General features: G+C 30.1%; 2 protein-coding genes across 2 annotated transcripts in view; one reads left to right on the forward strand and one right to left on the reverse strand.

The window, feature by feature from the left end:
- Positions 1–17,812, forward strand: part of LOC126883174 (uncharacterized) — a 1,224,086-nt gene that overhangs the window by 1,082,133 nt on the left and 124,141 nt on the right. The gene's annotated exons all lie outside the window — the stretch shown is intronic.
- Positions 17,367–17,812, reverse strand: part of LOC126883175 (uncharacterized) — a 1,150-nt gene continuing 704 nt past the window's right edge. The window contains exons 1-2 of the mRNA XM_050648422.1: positions 17,534–17,812; positions 17,367–17,475 (exon numbers count right to left, since the gene is read on the reverse strand). The exon at positions 17,534–17,812 is cut by the window's right edge and continues 704 nt beyond it. The gene's annotated coding sequence lies outside the window, so the exon portion shown is untranslated. The remainder of the gene's footprint in view (positions 17,476–17,533) is intronic.

Below are 17,812 nucleotides of genomic sequence, written 5' to 3' on the forward strand. Positions count from 1 at the left end.
ATTTTATCAAAAACATGTATAGAACATTTTTTGCTTAGAATGAATGTTTTTACCAACTTTTGCGGTCAAAATATAATAAAAAATTTTCACCCCCGACATGGGCTGGCAACCACCCCCATGGTAAAAGCGCCTTTTGGCATCATATAGATTTTGATCCTTGGACTATCCACTACTTATTCTCAAATTTTCAAGCAAATCGATCCATTCTGTAAAAATTGCGAGGTTTTCTCCTATTTTAAGCTTCATTACTTGGACTATAATAATTGCATCTGATTCATTATAATTAAATAATATTTTAAGAATTTTCATTAAATTTTGATTTTACGGGTAGTTCTCAAGGTTTTACTCATAGAGTTAGGCCTAAATGATTTTCACAAGTTTTTTTTTCTACGAGCGTGCAAAAAAGTCTACTTTTCCGCACGGGTTTTAGTTTGGAAAGTTTTACTTTCCGCATTACTCTTCCGCACTGAATTTATATACATATTTTCCGGTAACAGATCAAGATTATTGACAACGTCGAGAATAGATGGGGGTAGTTCTTCGTCACTTGATGCCATCTAAATCATTGAAATATTTTAAAATTCGTAAGTTAAGGTGCGTGGAAATTTTAAAGTGTGTGACGTGCATTTTGACAATAATTGCTTTGTTTGACATCGTTGCTATGACTTTAAAATATTAAAACCTGTACCTATTGATATACACAATTCATTACTGCATAACAGGTATTTAGGCACCGCATTAACTTTAATTCGGGATTATTATAACTTATTAGCTTTATTTTTTAATTCGATTAATTGATTAAGATTTGATCATTTTTTAAACGCTCGTAGAAAAAATATTGCTCCTAACTCTTGCGGAAAGTCTCTTTTCTGCACTCGACTGCTTGCTGAACTCCACTTCGCGTCGTTCGGCCAACTGCAATCGCGTGCGGAAAAGTAGGACTTTCCGCACTAGTTAGGAAATAGTAGGTGTGCAATAGTAGGTGTGTAGTAAGTGCAGAAAGGTACTGATTTCTCACGAGTTTGAAAAGTTGCGGTACGGGCGCAAGCGAGTGCCGTAAGTCAAACGAGTGTGAAATTATCTTTCTGCACGTGTTACACACTATACTTTTTCTACAACCTCAGTTTTTGCTAAAAATAAAAATCACAATTTCTAAACGAAGATTTATTATAATAATAAATTATAAATTTTAAACTGTATTTAATTATAATACTAATCAATTTAAATTTTTTATACCTAAACAAATTACACAGAAATCAGTTAAAAATTAATGCACTGCCTTAACTTGTTTCAATTTAAACTATTTTAAATAAATTATTACAAAATAATGTCATATTTGACGTTATATTTATGCAGTCACGGATTTCCACCAGACCTACTTCATTCGATATCTTGGTGAGGTCTCTAACTCCTTATTGGTTAATTGATGATTATGAAATGTTTATTATGAATAAAATTGTAAAATAAAACAGTTGTAACATCAAAAATTTAATTTCTATTCGATAAAATTAAGTATAATATTGTCTTACATGTTGTATATTTGTCTACATTTTAACCACAGATGTAAACAGAATATATAACATTACTCAGAATGAGGTAGTCATTTGTAAAATATGTTGTAAAAATGTAAAGTTCAAAAATAATGTGTTAAAGTAGCGAATTTTGCAGATTTCTCGAACACGAGTTAAATCGGTTCTTTTTTGAAAAGCGCTATCAAATCTAATATATCTTAAATAACACCATTTCTTCTTAACATATTATAATTATATATATGATTTATGATGTTATTGTGGAATGTAATGGTACTGTGCAGAAAATAACTTTCCGGCACAGAAACGTTACTTTTCTGCACACTAATGTCATAAATCTTATACTGTGAGAAAATATCAACTTTGTTAACATAAAACTGTGCAGCAAAGTGCACTTTGAATAGTGGTTGTAGAAAAATAACTATTCTGGATATATCTGCAATGAAAATAATTGCAGATAAAAAGGGAAAAACCGATGCCAAAGCAAACCGTATAGCTTTATACTGTTTATTTTGGGATATAGCGTATTTATATTGAGGTAGATACTCTGTAGTTCAGAGAAATAAGGAAAAAAAATATCGTGTTGGTGCCACAACCCCCTCCAGACCGAAACCAAATTTTTTGAGTAGTATGGACATCTATAATAATAACCTATATGTTTCCTGCAGCCGATTTTGATGATATACATAGTTATAAACAAATGAAGATCAAAAAACGGTAAATTTTCGCTTTTTTGTCTATAACCAAAAAGTTAAGTATTTTAAACAAATTTGAGAGTGAAATACTCATAAATCGTATAAAAGACTTCAATATGGCGTTCACTAAATATGTCTATCCTTATTGGTTGCTTAGAAAATTGCAAAATAATTCGTAAATTTTGAGTTTTAATTAATATTCATAACTTATGTAAAAATTAACTTAGAACGTTCTTATTACACGGATTGCTGAGACTTTTGGTGCTTAAATCATACTCTAAATTTCAAAGCAATTGGTCAAATAGTTTAAAAGGTATTTAATTTGTTTATCCCAAATTATTTTTTTTGCAACGCTATAAGTCAGAAAACGAGACGCTAATATAGATAGCAGGGGAACAATATTCAATAGATCTGTCCAAATTCTAGCATATGCAGACGACGTGGACATTATAACAAGAACCAGAGCGAGAACTGCGGAAATCCTAACCGAGTTAGTAGCAGCAGCAGAACAAATGGGGTTACATATAAATCGAAATAAAACAACATGGCGACTAACACAAACACAAGAGCTGGAAATATTGAAACAGATCTAATCATCAATGACCAAAACTTCGAAGCGGTCAAAGAGTTCATATATCTAGGGACATCGGTTAACCCCAATAATAACACATCAGAAGAAATAAAAAGACGAATAATAATTGCAAACAGGTGTTATCATAGTATATCAAAGAACTTAGCTAACAAACGTCTGTCTCAAAAAACTCGTATAAGGCTGTATAGAACATTGATAGTCCCCGTTCTCACATATGGATCAGAGGCATGGACGCTAACTAAAACAGATGAATAGAATAGAATAGAATAGAATAGAATAGAATTTATTTCATCAAATATACAAAATTTCTTTTGTTTTTGACAAGTCAAAAGAGTACGTACCTACATTATAAAATTTTGACAAAATTTAAAAGATAAATATTATAAATTATAATGAACAGATATACAAACAGGTACTAACAAATTTAAACAATTTAACACACTATGTAAAAACGTAAAGACATGAAATAAACTTAAAAACATGAAATATCGTCATAATCGGCAAAAAAACCCTGACCAAACTAGTGTACTTATTATAATGTATTATAAGCGGTACCTAAGTACTCTGTCTTTGTGTAAAAACAATGTTTTAAAAAGTGTGATTTTATTTTATTTTTAAACGACTGTAAATGAAGACTTTTTACTTCATCTGGCAAAAAATTGTAAAAACTAACATCAGTTGAGTTTTTTATACTTTTCGTCAACCTAAAACGTTGTGCTCTAATAGCATCGCTCGATCTTGTATGGTGATCATGGAAGTTGGAGTTTATGTTAAACTTACTTTTGTTGGAATGAATTTCAATCAGCGTCTCATATATATAGAGTGAAGGTAGTGACATAATACCTAACTTTTGAAATAAAGGTTTACAGTGTTCCCTATACTCTGCTCCTGCAAGTATCCTCACTACTTTCTTTTGTAACTTAAAAATTCTGTCTGCGTGACAAGAGCCACCCCAAACAGTTGTTCCGTACTTTAAATGGCTATGGAACAGTGCAAAGTAGATCATTTTAAGGGTACTTTTAGGGATCATAAAAACTAAGTTGCATATCAAAAATATAGTTGTAGCAAGTTTAGAACTTAAGTAGTCTGTATGAGCACTCCAGTCCAAATTATCATCTAGGAAAATTCCTAAGAGTTTAACACTATTTCCTAACACATACTTTCGGTCAGAACTAAACATCAAATTCTGATTTTTGTCTTCATTTAGCTTCAGACCATTATGCTAAAACCAGTTTTTTGCTTTCTGAGTATCACTATCTATTTTAATTTTCAAATTATGATGATTAATGTCAGTATTTATGAGAGTGGTATCATCTGCAAAGCACACACATTTTATGGGAAAAGTGTAGTGAAATAGATCGTTCAGAAAAATAAGAAACAAAGTGGGTCCTAGTATTGAACCTTGAGGAACCCCGTATTCGACCGTGTTCAAATCAGAATAGCTATTATTAAGAAAAACTGCCTGTTTTCTATTTGTTAAATAAGATCTAAATAGATTGAGAGTGGTTCCCCTTATACCATATATATGCATTTTTTCCAACATTAATTTATGCGAAACACAGTCAAAAGCTTTGGATAAATCACACAATGTCAAAGACACGAAATGACCTTCCTCCATGCCGTCGACTATATCTCTCACAATTTTCTGTATAGCTTGTGTAGTGCTGCACTTTTTTCTAAAGCCATATTGGTTACAGTGAAGTATTCTGTGTTTATCTAGATATTCTATCAAACGAGTATTAAGAATGCTTTCAAAAATTTTACCGAAAATGGGAATGATAGAGATGGGACGATAATTTCCAATTTCATCTAAAGACCCCTTTTTGAATAGTGGCAACACTTTTGTTACTTTTAGTACATCAGCGAAAATCCTCTCAGTAAGGCAATTATTATAAAGTAAAACTAATTTGTCAATAACAATATCAATAGTTTCGACAATTATTTTTTTGTTTAAAAAATAAAAATCTGTACAATGTGAATTTTTCAAGCCACGCAAAACATTTCTGATTTCAATATCAGTAACAGGTAGTAAAAATAAAGAGTGGCAAGGAGAGTGTACATCTTTCAAAATATCTATAGCTACATTTTCATTTGTAGAACTGAAAGAACCTCTAATATTTTTAGCTACTGAAGTAAAGTAATTATTGAAATCGTTTGATGAGATCGTACTAGGACTAACTTTTTTATTTTGACCTTTATTTCTGTGATAGTTTATAACTTTCCAACTGTCACGAGATATATTTTCAGAATTTGAAAAGAAATACCCATAAGCTAGTTTTTTCTTTAATGATATTGTTGATCTATAATGCTTCTTAAACTTATTATATTCACTATAATTTTTTGTAACGTCAGCAATTACCTTGACTGGAAAGATTTTCTCGCATAAGTTTTAATTCATCATCAAACCAAGAAATTGGAGCTTTATTCTGACTTCGCATTTTTTTTAATGGAAAATTGATTTCAGTTAACTTTTGATACATTTCAGTAATAAATTGAGCTAATTCTGTTGCTGTTTTGAGAGAAATAGCTAAAGACCAATCAACGTTATTTAACGAATGTTTCAACTTCAGTATGCCATTACTCGTTATACGTCTTGTGTATGTATTTGCACTATGATTTTTTTCAGATTTTATTTTTAAGTTAATAAATTGAGCAAGATGATCAGAGATACATGGGTCCACAATTCCACAACCAACTATCCCACTGTTTATGTTTGTTAAGATGTTATCTAAACAAGTTGCTGATCTAGTTGTTATTCTAGTATATTCATTAATATTTATTGTTAAGCCAAAAGTAGAAATTAGATCACGGAAAATTCTGAGTTCATTAGAAGATTTTTTAAAATCAATGTTGAAATCCCCAATTATTATTATTTCCAAAAAATTAGCAGAGCAAAACACCAATAACTTTTCAAAAAGGTCTAGAAATATTTTAAAATTCCCATTTCCGGTTCTATACACTGTTACTAGAATAGTTTTAATATCTGTAATTTCTAATGCACAAAATTCACCCTCATATTCACATGATATATCATTCAAACAAACTGGTCGTGTAGAAAATTTATTATCGCTAAAAATTGCAACACCTCCATGTTCCCTTACCTTCCGACAGAAAAAAGTTGACAAAAAGTACCCATCAAACTTTAATGTTGTTAATTCGTTTTCTCTGAGCCAATGTTCAGAGAAACATAATATATTGTATCTTTTATTTTTCAAAAAAACATTAAGCTGATCTATTTTGTTTATTAAACTTTGGGTGTTTACATGAAAAATACTAACTAGACTAATTTGGTCAGAGTTTGCTAACGAATTTTGTTTATTATAAAATGGTACAGAGTTTTTTAAAATAACACTTTCACTGTTGTCTTTTCCTGTTAAAGTATCTACCTTGGTTAGGAGGTTTATTGACGGAATATTTTCTGCGAAAAAAATATTCACTCACCTCTATTCCCTTTGGCCATGTCTGTGGTTGAAAAAGAATATCCTTCAATTCTGCATCTGCCGTAATCCTGAAAGAATTGGATCCATTTACCTTATTCTCGTATAAAGTGCACGAGAACTCATGCCCGGGAAACTTTGTTTGTAGGTATGTTTCCAATTTTTGTGTACTATAAGATTGTTTATACTTTGCTGCATAAATCCACACTTTGTCTTTTGTTGCAAGCTCCTCACTCTCGCTGTTATTGCCCACAACTTTTGCATCGGACCGAGTTTTGTTTTGGTTTTGGCCAAGATTGTGGATATCATTCATTTTCAAACTTTGTTGAGCCTGCGTTAGGGCGCTTGAGAATTGCTGGTTTGTAATTGTTATATTCTCACGTGTCTCGTGTATGCCCTTGGTTTTCTTTCCTTCAGCTTTAGCGACGGAATTTGGAGGATGACCGGCAACACCGCTTTGTTTGTTTGTATTTGGCACATGGTTAACCTGCAAATTTGCTGGGTTTTGTAGCAAATTTATAATATAATCTTGATTACTAATCGTTCGTTCAAGTTCTTTGATAATACGTGTTGAAGCTTCTAGTTGGATGTTTGCGACTTTGAGGTCATATTTTAATGTTAAGTGACTTACCGCATGGGCGTGGTCAGTTGAACTATTATCAGATATTTCAGTAGTTACATCAGGAAACTTGGTATTTTCATCACTTTCCACATACTTAACCACTTTATCACTTGATTTTATGTCCAAAGGCACTTTCTTTTCAATTATTATCCTTATTAGATCACTTTTATTCAATTTGTTCAATTCTTTCTTAAATTCCTCGATCTCCGCCATGTTGCCATGCATCCGCTCTGTCGATTTTTGAAAGAAAGGTGCTACGTAAGATATTCGGAGCGGTCTGTGAGAACGGAATATGGAGGCGTAGATATAACTTTGAACTGCAGAATATCTACAAGCATACGTTTGGTGGAAAAGATATTATCACTATAATTAAGCGAAACCGCCTGCAGTGGGCAGGACATGTAGCCCGGGTCCCTGAATCGAACATGATATAAAAGATTCTAACAGCGCAACCCGTGGGAATGAGAAGACGGGGTAGACCAAAGCTGAGGTGGATGGACGGGGTAACACAGGATGCCGAGAAGATCGGAGTCGGCAACTGGAAAATGCAAGTAAGGGACAGAACAGAATGGCGTAGAAAGCTTGAGAAGGTCGAGGCTCTCTAAGGGCTGTAGCACCAAGATGATGATGATAAGTCAGAAAATGATGAAGTTACACTAATACTTTGGATAGTTTATGAAAGAAGAATATTTATACTATTAATTTAATTAAAAAAAAATGACAAAAAATAATTGTAAATACTGCAAAATTATTTTGCAAAAACATGTGAATTAAAAAGGGGGGGCTAACTTCGTCCCTAATTGTCCTAGGACAATTGTTTTTCTTTCTAAACGTTTATAAAAATTCAGTCTTTCCAAATATGAAAAAATAATTTTTCTACGGGTAACGGTTAAAAAGTTATTCTAATTGTTTATAAGTAAGCAAAAAATCGACGTGTTTTTGCATAATAATTTTACACTGTTTAAAATTACTTTTTGTCATTTTTTTTTATTAAGTCAATAGTATAAATGTTCTTCTTCCATAAACCGCCAGAAGTCTTACTGTAACCTCATAATTTTCTGACTTATAGTGTTACAAAAAAATGAATTTGGGATAAACAAATTAAATAACTTTTAAACTATTCGACCAATTGCTTGGAAATTTAAAATATAATTTTAGCACCAGAAGTCTCAGCAATTCCCGCAATAAGAAGGTTCTAAGTTAATTTTTACATGTTATGAATATTTATAAAAACTCAAAATTTATGATTATTTTGCAATTTTCTAAGCAACCAATAAGGATAGACATATTCAGCGAACGCCATATTGAAATTTTTTAGACGATTTATGAGTTTCTTACTCTCAAATTTGTTTAAAATGCTTAACTTTTTGGTTATAGACGAAAAAAGCGAAAATTTACCGTTTTAGATTTTCATTTGTTTATAACTATGTATATCATCAAAATGGGCTGCAGGAAACATAAAGCTTATAAATATAGATGTCCATACTACTCAAAAAATTTGGTTTCGGCCTGGAGGGGGATGTCTCACGAGAAAAATCTTATTTCTCTGGACTACTGGACAAATTAGCAAAAACAAAGAAAATTTATTTACCAAATACTTTATTGCTGGAATCTTAAGATTGCACATACATAATAGTAATACAGGATGTTTCATTGGGAAAGTAACATACGTTAACTGTAGAAAGAGGGCACTTAGGCGATCTTAAAAATACCATACTTAGTAGGTCTTAGGTACTTCATTACTAACAAATATAACAAAGATACTGGTTGTTTTATCTATTTTGCCGTTTTCTTATTTGGTTCATAACTTTTTAACCACACTGTATATTTATTTTATATTTGGCATGCAAATATTCTTTAAAGTGTAAAATCAACTAATTTATTTACAATTGTAAAAAATCTAGGTCCGGTTAAAAAATATTGGAAAAATATTCCGACCTAAAAACAACACCCTACCCTGTACATTAAATTTTTTTAAAATGGATTTTGTATTTAAAAACAGGATAAAAACTGAATTTAATGGTATACTTTGAATTTTTGGCAAAATGATTTTTCTGGTAAAATTTTGAATTTTAATTCTGAAATTACGCGAATTGCGAGAGCTCGAAGAAGAAAACAAATTGAAATAAGACTTACAACTTGTTAAACACACTGTATGTTTATTTTATATTTAACACCGAATATTATTTAAGGTGTCCAGTAAATTAAATTATTTACAATTATAAAAATCCAGGGACGGATTAAAATATATTGAAAAAATGTTCCGACCCAAAGAAACACCCTGTACATTAATTTGTTTTAAATGGATCTTGCATTTAAAAAGAGGATGAAAAACTAAATTTAGTGGTATACTTTAAATTTTCGGCAAAATGATTTTTCTGGTAAAATTTTGAATTTAAATTCTGAAATTCTGTGAGTTACGAAAGCTCGAAGTAAAAAAATTAAAATGTTACTTAATTTTAATTAATACCGTTATTAAATCTAAATTGGTAAAATGTTAACATTTCAGCGTTTTTTATTATGGTAACAAATAATTCACAACAAATATTCACCTTTAATTAATGAATACATAATAAAGAATCCACAAAAAATACATACCTTTAATCAACGAACTATCTTAAAAATAAGAAAAAAACAGAAATTTTTTTCAAAAAATAACTTAATAAAACTATAGTAATTGTTCAAAATTGCCACCATATTGTGGAAAACAAAGTCTTGCTCTTTTTGTTATTTGTCTAACTGACTTCCTAATCTCGTCAGGGTTATTCTTCATTTCTTGGAAGGCTTCTCGAATCCGGTCAAGAAGTTCTTCCCTACTATTTATTTCCTCGTTATAAACTTTGGATTTTAGATATCCAAAAGTTATTTTTCAGCAGTTTTTTTCTGTTTTTTTAATTTTTAAGATAGTTTATTAAAGTTATGTATTTTTTATAGAGTCTTTATTATTTATTCATTAATTAAAGGTGAATATTTGTTATGAATTATTTGTCGCCATAATAAAAAAATACTAAAATGTTAACATATTACCAATTTAGATTAAATAAAGGTTATAATTATAATTAAAATTAAGTCACATTTTAATTTTTTATACTTCGAGCTCCCGCAATTCACATAATTTCAGAATTCAAATTCAAAATTTTACCCGAAAAATAATTTTGCCGAAAATTCAAAGTATACCACTAAATTTAGTTTTTCATCATCTTTTCGAATGCAACATCCATTTAAAAAAAAATTAATGCACAGGGTGTTTTTTGGTTCGGAACATTTTCCAATATTTTATAATCCGGCCCTGGATTTTTTTATAATTGTAAATAAATTAAATGATTGGTCACCTTAAAGAATATTCAGTGTTAAATATAAAATAAATAAGTGTGGTTAACAAGTTGTAAGTCGTATTTCATTTTTTTTTCTACTTCAATCTTTCGCCATTCGCATAATTTCAGAATTCAAATTCAAAACTTGACCAGAAAAATCATTTTGCCGAAAATTCAAAGACTACCACTAAATTTAGTTTTTATCCTCTTTTAAAATGCAAAATCCATTTAAAAAAAAAATAAATGTACATGGTGTTGTTGGGTCGGAAAATTTTTCCAATATTTTTTAATCAGAACCTGGATTTTTTTACAATTTTAATAAATTAATTGATTGTACACCTTAAATAATATTTGCGTGCCAAATATAAAATAAGTGTGGCTAAAATGTTATTAACCAAATAAAAAAATGGCAAAATAAATAAAACACCCAGTATCTTTGTTATTAATGAACTAAGACCCATTAAGTATGTTACTTTCCCAATGAAACACCCTGTATAGGTATGCAAAATCTGCAGAATATGTGCTATTTTGTATGTAAAAAAATTGGCGCTCCAAAAACTTCTTTTTTTTTTCATTTATTGCTCTGTATCTCCCAAGATTTTAACTTTAAACCAAAAATAAATAAAATAAAAATTCACTGTAATTTCACTCTGCATAGATTTTTTTTTCGATATCCATTGACAAAAATGTTCCTCGGAAAATCCGGATTTTCCCAACAAAATCTTTAATTTTCAACTAAAATTTTGGGGAAGTAATTAACTATCAATAATTAAATAGCTTGGTGACATAGAAGCTTTTTTGTAGTAGATTATATTTCCAGAAGCCGGCAACAATCTAACAAATAGTTTTGTAACAATTAAATTATTAATTAAAAATTTGCGGTCGCAATAATAACCAGAATATTTATAATACACTAGAATAACTATGATTTTCGTATAAAAAGGCACTATACGTGTCTAACATACGATACAGAACTAAAATTGGACTATTTGAGCTACCTCAGGAATGTTTTAAATTTATAATAAATTTTTTGGCTTAAAAAGAAATAGAATATCTCGACAACTATTACATTTAATTAAATTAAGAAAACGGTATTGGAAAGAACACGGTAGGAGGACGCTTCTTCTGAAAGAAAAAATGTTGATTTGTGAGAAGTAGTTCCTGAGATACAACCGTTTAAATTTGACCGGTATTCACGACGAAGTTGTAAACAATAGAATGGTAATCTTCAAAACATAAACTTTTTATTTCTGCCCTCTTTCTACATACAAATTTTCATATCTTCAAGAAACTTTTAACATAAATATATAGCCCGATCAAAGAACAATCTGACCCCAAAAAAAAATAAAGGAAGGATGAAAATTTGGGAATAGGTAGTTGAAATTATCTATTATTATATAAGAAAAAGTTTACAATTCTACATCCCCTCCGTTTTACAAAAATGGAGGGGAATGCCCCCGTAAAAAATACATTCAAAATAAGACCGGAATTGGATAAAATGACTAATTCTAAACAACTTTTCTTCTATAGAGTTTTTTCACTAAGTCAATACTTTTCTAGTTATTTGCGAGTGAATATGTTCATGTTTAACAAAATAAAACATGTTTTTGGACGGTTTTTCGGAGATGACTCAAAAAGTAAGTATTTTAGCAAAAAAAATATTTGTAGCAAAAATATAGCCATAAAAAATTATTAGGTCTGCAGACCCAGTAGAAGCTGAGTTGAAGCTAATGAAAAGTAGGTTCTTCTTCGTCAAATTCCAAATCGAATATTTCAATGTGAAATAACCCAAAAACTGAGCACTTTTAGGGGAAAATTCATTTTAACTTTTTTAAAGTGTTTAAAAAAAAGTTTTATTTTTGTTTTTTAAAAAACTTGTAACATTAAAAATAAGTGAATTACGCTCAAAATATTGTTGGTCCCTTTTATTTTTTGGTAAAATAATCGCGAAAATCACCCCCTAATTAGCATCACATACAAATTTTAACTTTACCACTTCACAAGTTACTTTGTCTATGTATTATTTATATGATCGGTAAGTTTCATCGGTACAAAGTGCTTCGTTTTAAAAAAGCTGTAGTTAAAATGGCTTGAACGCGTAACTAATCACGAGTTTAGGCAAATTTTGAACAGCCATAGCATAACCATTTTTTGTCTAACAAGAAAACAAAAAATATTCAGAAAAGTAAAATGTATATTTTATTACTATTTGACATTTTTGCTGTTCCTAATTGTTTTTAAGTTAATTCCATAAACAATTACGATTTTTCAAGATTAAAAAAAATGTTTTATTTTAAACCCAATGTTTTTCAAAGCTGAACACTTTGAACTAATGAAACTTATAGATAATATAAACAATACCTAATTAAAGTAACTTGTAAAGCGGTAACGATTAATTTTATTTGAGAAGCTAATCAAGGGTGATTTTCGCCATTTTTTTTTACCAAAAAATAAAAGGGACCAACAATATTTTGAGCGTAACTCACTTACTTTTAATGTTAGAAGTTTTTTTTAAACAAAAATAAACCTTTCTTAAACACTTTAAAAAAGTTGAAATGAACTTTCCCCGAAAAGTGCTCCGTTTTTTGGTTATTTCACATTGAAATATTTGATTTGGAATTTGACGAAGAAGAACCTACATTTCATTAGCTGCAAGTCTGCTTCTACTGGGTCTGCAGACCTCACGCATACACCATTTTTTTCAGTTTTTTATAAGATTTATTTTTACTAAGAATATTTTTTTTTCACTAAAATACTTACTTTTGAGTTCTTTCCGAAAACCCGTCCAAAAAATTTTTAAAAATGAACACATTCACTCGCAAATAACTACAAAATTATTGACTTAGTAAAAAAACTCTATAGAACAAAAGTTACTTAGAATTAGTCATTTTATCCAATTCCGGACTTACTTTGAACGCATATTTTGTCATCCCCTAGAACGTATGTTTTTCACCCCGTATTTTGTAATTTTTGTAAAATGGAGGGGATGTAGAATTGTAAATTTTTTCTTATATAATAATAGACAATTTCAACTACCTATTCCCAAATTTTCATCCTTCGTTTATTTTTTTGGATGTTTTCGTAAAATTTCGCGTTCCCTGATCGGGCTAATAGTACATTCATTCAAGCAATGCACCTCGCAATTCTAAAGGCCTTCATGGATTTGTTTGAAATTTTGACAGTAGCTCAAAAATGATGCAAGTAACAAACCTGACTTGGTGTTAATGTATGCTTTCACACCGGGGGTGAATGCCACCCTTTCTCGGGGGTGGAAATTTAAAATTTCAAAATGACACCGGCAGTCGATAGAGAATTGAATTTAATGAAGAAAATGTAGAATACAATTGTTTACTAAAGTTAACAATTTCTGAGTTATTCGCGATTGAAAATAAAAAAAAAACACATTTTCAATAGTTCTTCGCGAATAACTCGAAAGTTACGCATTTCCAGGAAAAAATCATCCCTGTTAAAATTAAAGCTTATAAAAAAACAAAGAAACTAGTCGGTTCTAATTAAATTTTTTAGATAACATTAAGCAACTTACGAGTCATTGAAAACGAATTTTTTGCTTTTCGTAAATTTACGCAAAGATTGAGCTCAAATAACGGAAAATGATTAATTGTTCAGAGAAAATGTTAATAAACATTTATAAAGTACTTTTTATACCTTCAAAATAAGCTTTGACAAAAGCCTCTAGCATAAAAATTAAGCAAGGTATGACGAAAATTAATCGAATACCTCGAATTAATAAAAGAAAAATTGACGGTAAAATGTATGCCATATGCGGAAAAATTAATATTAACCGTAGCCCATATAAAATTAACTTTATTTATGTACCGACAACACGTTTCAAAAGTTTGAATGATTTAGAACAATTACATTTTGAAAAAACTTGTTTTAAGTAAATTTTTTTTTTGATTTTTCAAAAAATAACTTTTTTTTCAAAATATCTGAAAAATATTGGATTTATGAAAAAAACAAGGGTTCTGACGCTACTGAAAATTTTGCTTTTTTATAAGTTACGTAGCTAATAAATAATTAAGCGAGATATTAGCGTTTAAAGTATTGATTTCAATGCAAAAAGAGCGTCTTTTTAGCCGTTTAACATTAAAAATCACTGAACAAAAGCGCCTAGAAAGATTGCAACTCTTATGGTCTTATAGCTTATGAAATTCCCTACAAAATGATGTGAGAATGAAAGCAAAGAGCGTAAAGGAAGCTGAGTTATTGATAAAAGATCAAATACATTTTTGTAGAGATAATGTTTGAAAATTACGGAGCATCTAAATTTTGATGTTTTTGGAGTATTTATTCTTTTATACATGACTTGGAAGTTGAAGTTAAATTATTGATATATATGTACTTTAAAAATCATATTAATTTTATACTTAATGTTGTAAAATAAGTATTTTTCATTATCATCAAAATGTGAAATTTAAAAAGTTTAATTTCCCTCAAAGGTATATTTTTATTGGATACAAATTTTATAAATATATCATTATATCATGAGCAACAATTAAATTTAATTTTCTTAACGAATTCCATTACTTCAAGCTTTCAAAAATATTTTTTCCTAATTTTTTTGATAAGAGGTAGTTTTTAGGGGTTGAATCAAGTTAAAAACTTGTATGTATCAGGTGTTTTGTATTTAAATAATATACATTTTTTCTATTTAAGATTGAAAATAAAATGATTTCATAATCTCAGCCATTTTTTAATAACTGTATGAGGGGTAGTTTTTAAGGGTAGTTACATATAAAAATATCGAACTATTAGTTACATTGTAAATAAAACAACAAAACTTTAACAGGTTTAAACATATTGATGACTACAACTGCTTCCATTTATTAATTTTCAATTTTTTCCTAGTTTCATTCTCAGGGGTGGTTTTTGGAGGCTGCTGTATTAAAAAAAAATTAATTGTCAGATTTCTTGTACTTTAAGGAAAGAAATTCTCTTATTGGCGTCCAAAATAAAAAAAATTGAAGGCACTGGTGGGAGTGCCGACAGAAGTGAAAACTTCTTATAGTATACAAATTACGAGCTCAATGCTTTTAGTTAAGCTATACCTACATCATATACGATATACGCGATGCGTATGCATCTATGTGTATGCGTATGCGTATACATACACATAATTTATATATGTACAAAATTTCAGCGAAGTGATGACGGTCGCAAATTCAATATTTTTCCCCATCCAAGAAGTGCACAACGTCCCTAAAGAAATTTTCAATTCAAAAATTTATTTCGTCGAAGCGATAACGGTCGCTAATTTAATAATTTTCCCCATCCAAAAAGTGCACAACGTCCCTCAAGAAGTTTTCGCTTTAAATAATTACTTCGTCGAAGCGATGATAGTCGCTAATTTAATACTTTTTTACATCGAAAAAGTGCACACCGTCCCTAAATAAGTTTCACTTCAAATATTTATTTCGTCGAAGCGATTACGGCCCTAATTCAATACTTTTCCTCCATACAAAAAGTGCACAAGTCCCTAAAAAAGTTTTCACTTGAAAAATTTATGTCGTCGAAGCGATGAAGGGTCGCTAATATAATATTTTCCCCATCCAAAAAGTGCACACATTCCCTAAAGAACTTTCCACTTCAAAAATTGATTTAATCGAAGCGATGACGGTCGCTAATTTAATACTTTTTTCCATCGAAAAAGTGCACAACGTCCCTAAAGAAGTTTCACTTCAAATATTTATTTCGTTGAAGCGATGGATGACAGTCCCTAATTTAATACTTTTACCCCATCCAAAATGGCACAAGGTCCCTAAAGGAGTTTCACTTCAAATATTTATTTCGTCCAAGCGATGACGGTCCCTAATTTCCTATCCAAAAAGTGCACAACGTCCCTAAAGAAATTTTTGACTTCAAAAATTTATTTCGTCGAAGCGATAAAGGTCGCTAATTTAATATTTTTCCCCATCCAAAAAGTGCACAACGTCCCTCAAGAAGTTTCCAGTTCAAAAATTGATTTCATCGAAACGATGACGATCGCTAATTTAATACTTTTTTCCATCGAAAAAGTGCACAACGTCCCTAAAGAAGTTTCACTTCAAATATTTATTTCGTTGAAGCGATGACGGTCCCTAATTCAATATTTTTCGCCCATCCAAAAAGTGTACAACGTCCCTCAAGAAGTTTTTACTTTACAAATTTATTTCATCGAAGCGATGACGGTCGCGATGACGGTCGATAATTTAATACTTTTTTCCATCCAAAAAGAGCACAACGTTCCTAAAGAAGTTTTCACTTCACATATTTATTTCGTCGAAAAGATGACGGTCGCTTATTTATTACTTTCTCCCCATCCAAATTTATTAATTTTTCCCCATCCAAAAAGTGCACAACGTCCCTAAAGGAGTTTTTACTTCAAAAATTTATTTCGCCGAAGCGTTGACGGTCGCTAATTCAATACTTCTTCCCCATCTAAAAAGTGCACAACGTCCCCAAAACAAGTTTTCACTTTAAAAATTTATTTTGCCGAAGCGATGACGGTCGCGATCACGTTCGCTAATTCAATACTTTTTCCCTATCTAAAAAGTGCACAACGTCTCTAAAGAAATTTTCACTTCAAAAATGTATTTCGTCGAAACGATGACGGTCGCTAATTTAATACTTTTTCCCCATCCAAAAAGTGCACAACAACCCTCAAGAAGTTTTCACTTCAAAAATTTATTTCTTCGAGGCGATGACGGTCGCAATGAAGGTCGCCAATTTAATACTTTTTCCCATCCAAAAAGTGCACAACGATCCTAAAGAAGTTTTCACTTCAATACATATACGTACAAAATTTATTTCACCGAACAGATGACGGTCGCGATGAGGGTCGCGAAATAAATCTTTTTCCCTATCGAAAAATAGGTTTTACATTTATTTTAAATTTAAATACTTCTATACAATTTATGTATTGGTACACATAATATAGATACGTACAAAATTTATTTCGTCGAAGAGATGACGGTCGCGATGACGGTCGCGAAATAAATCCTTTTTCACCATCCAAAATGAGGTTTAATATTTATTTCAAATTTAAATACTTCTACACCATTTATATATACACACACATAAAATATATATATATATATATATATATATATATATATATATATATATATATATATATATATATATATATATATATATATATATATATATATATATATCAAAGTAGTGACTCTTGAGGATGCAGTCAGTTTATTTGGCCCACAAGACAAAGAAAACTCTTTGACTTACTGTCAAGCTTTCGAATTATATTTAATTCTTTTTCAAGACATCTACAAAATTTATAAATATAAAAATTAAGTAATTACAATGTATATTTTGTTTACTCACTAGTCGTTGAGATTGGTTGAAAAAGTTGAAACTTTACTAGAAGGACAATCACACACATATTAAAATATTTAAATAATTTTAGTCAATCTATTACATTATGTTGTGTCCATGGTTCGTTGTTCAACATGTATGAAGTGTATACCATTTCTTTAGAAGGAAAGCAAAACCAGTAACAATAGTTTTTTTATAATTACAGTTATTAATTTGATTGATGTAAAGTAAATTAGTCCAGTCAATGTGTCTACCAGCATAAAATGAATTTTTAATGGTGGAATGTAC

The sequence above is a fragment of the Diabrotica virgifera genome, chromosome 4 (assembly GCF_917563875.1).
Source record: "Diabrotica virgifera virgifera chromosome 4, PGI_DIABVI_V3a".
NCBI classification, from domain to species: domain Eukaryota; kingdom Metazoa; phylum Arthropoda; class Insecta; order Coleoptera; family Chrysomelidae; genus Diabrotica; species Diabrotica virgifera.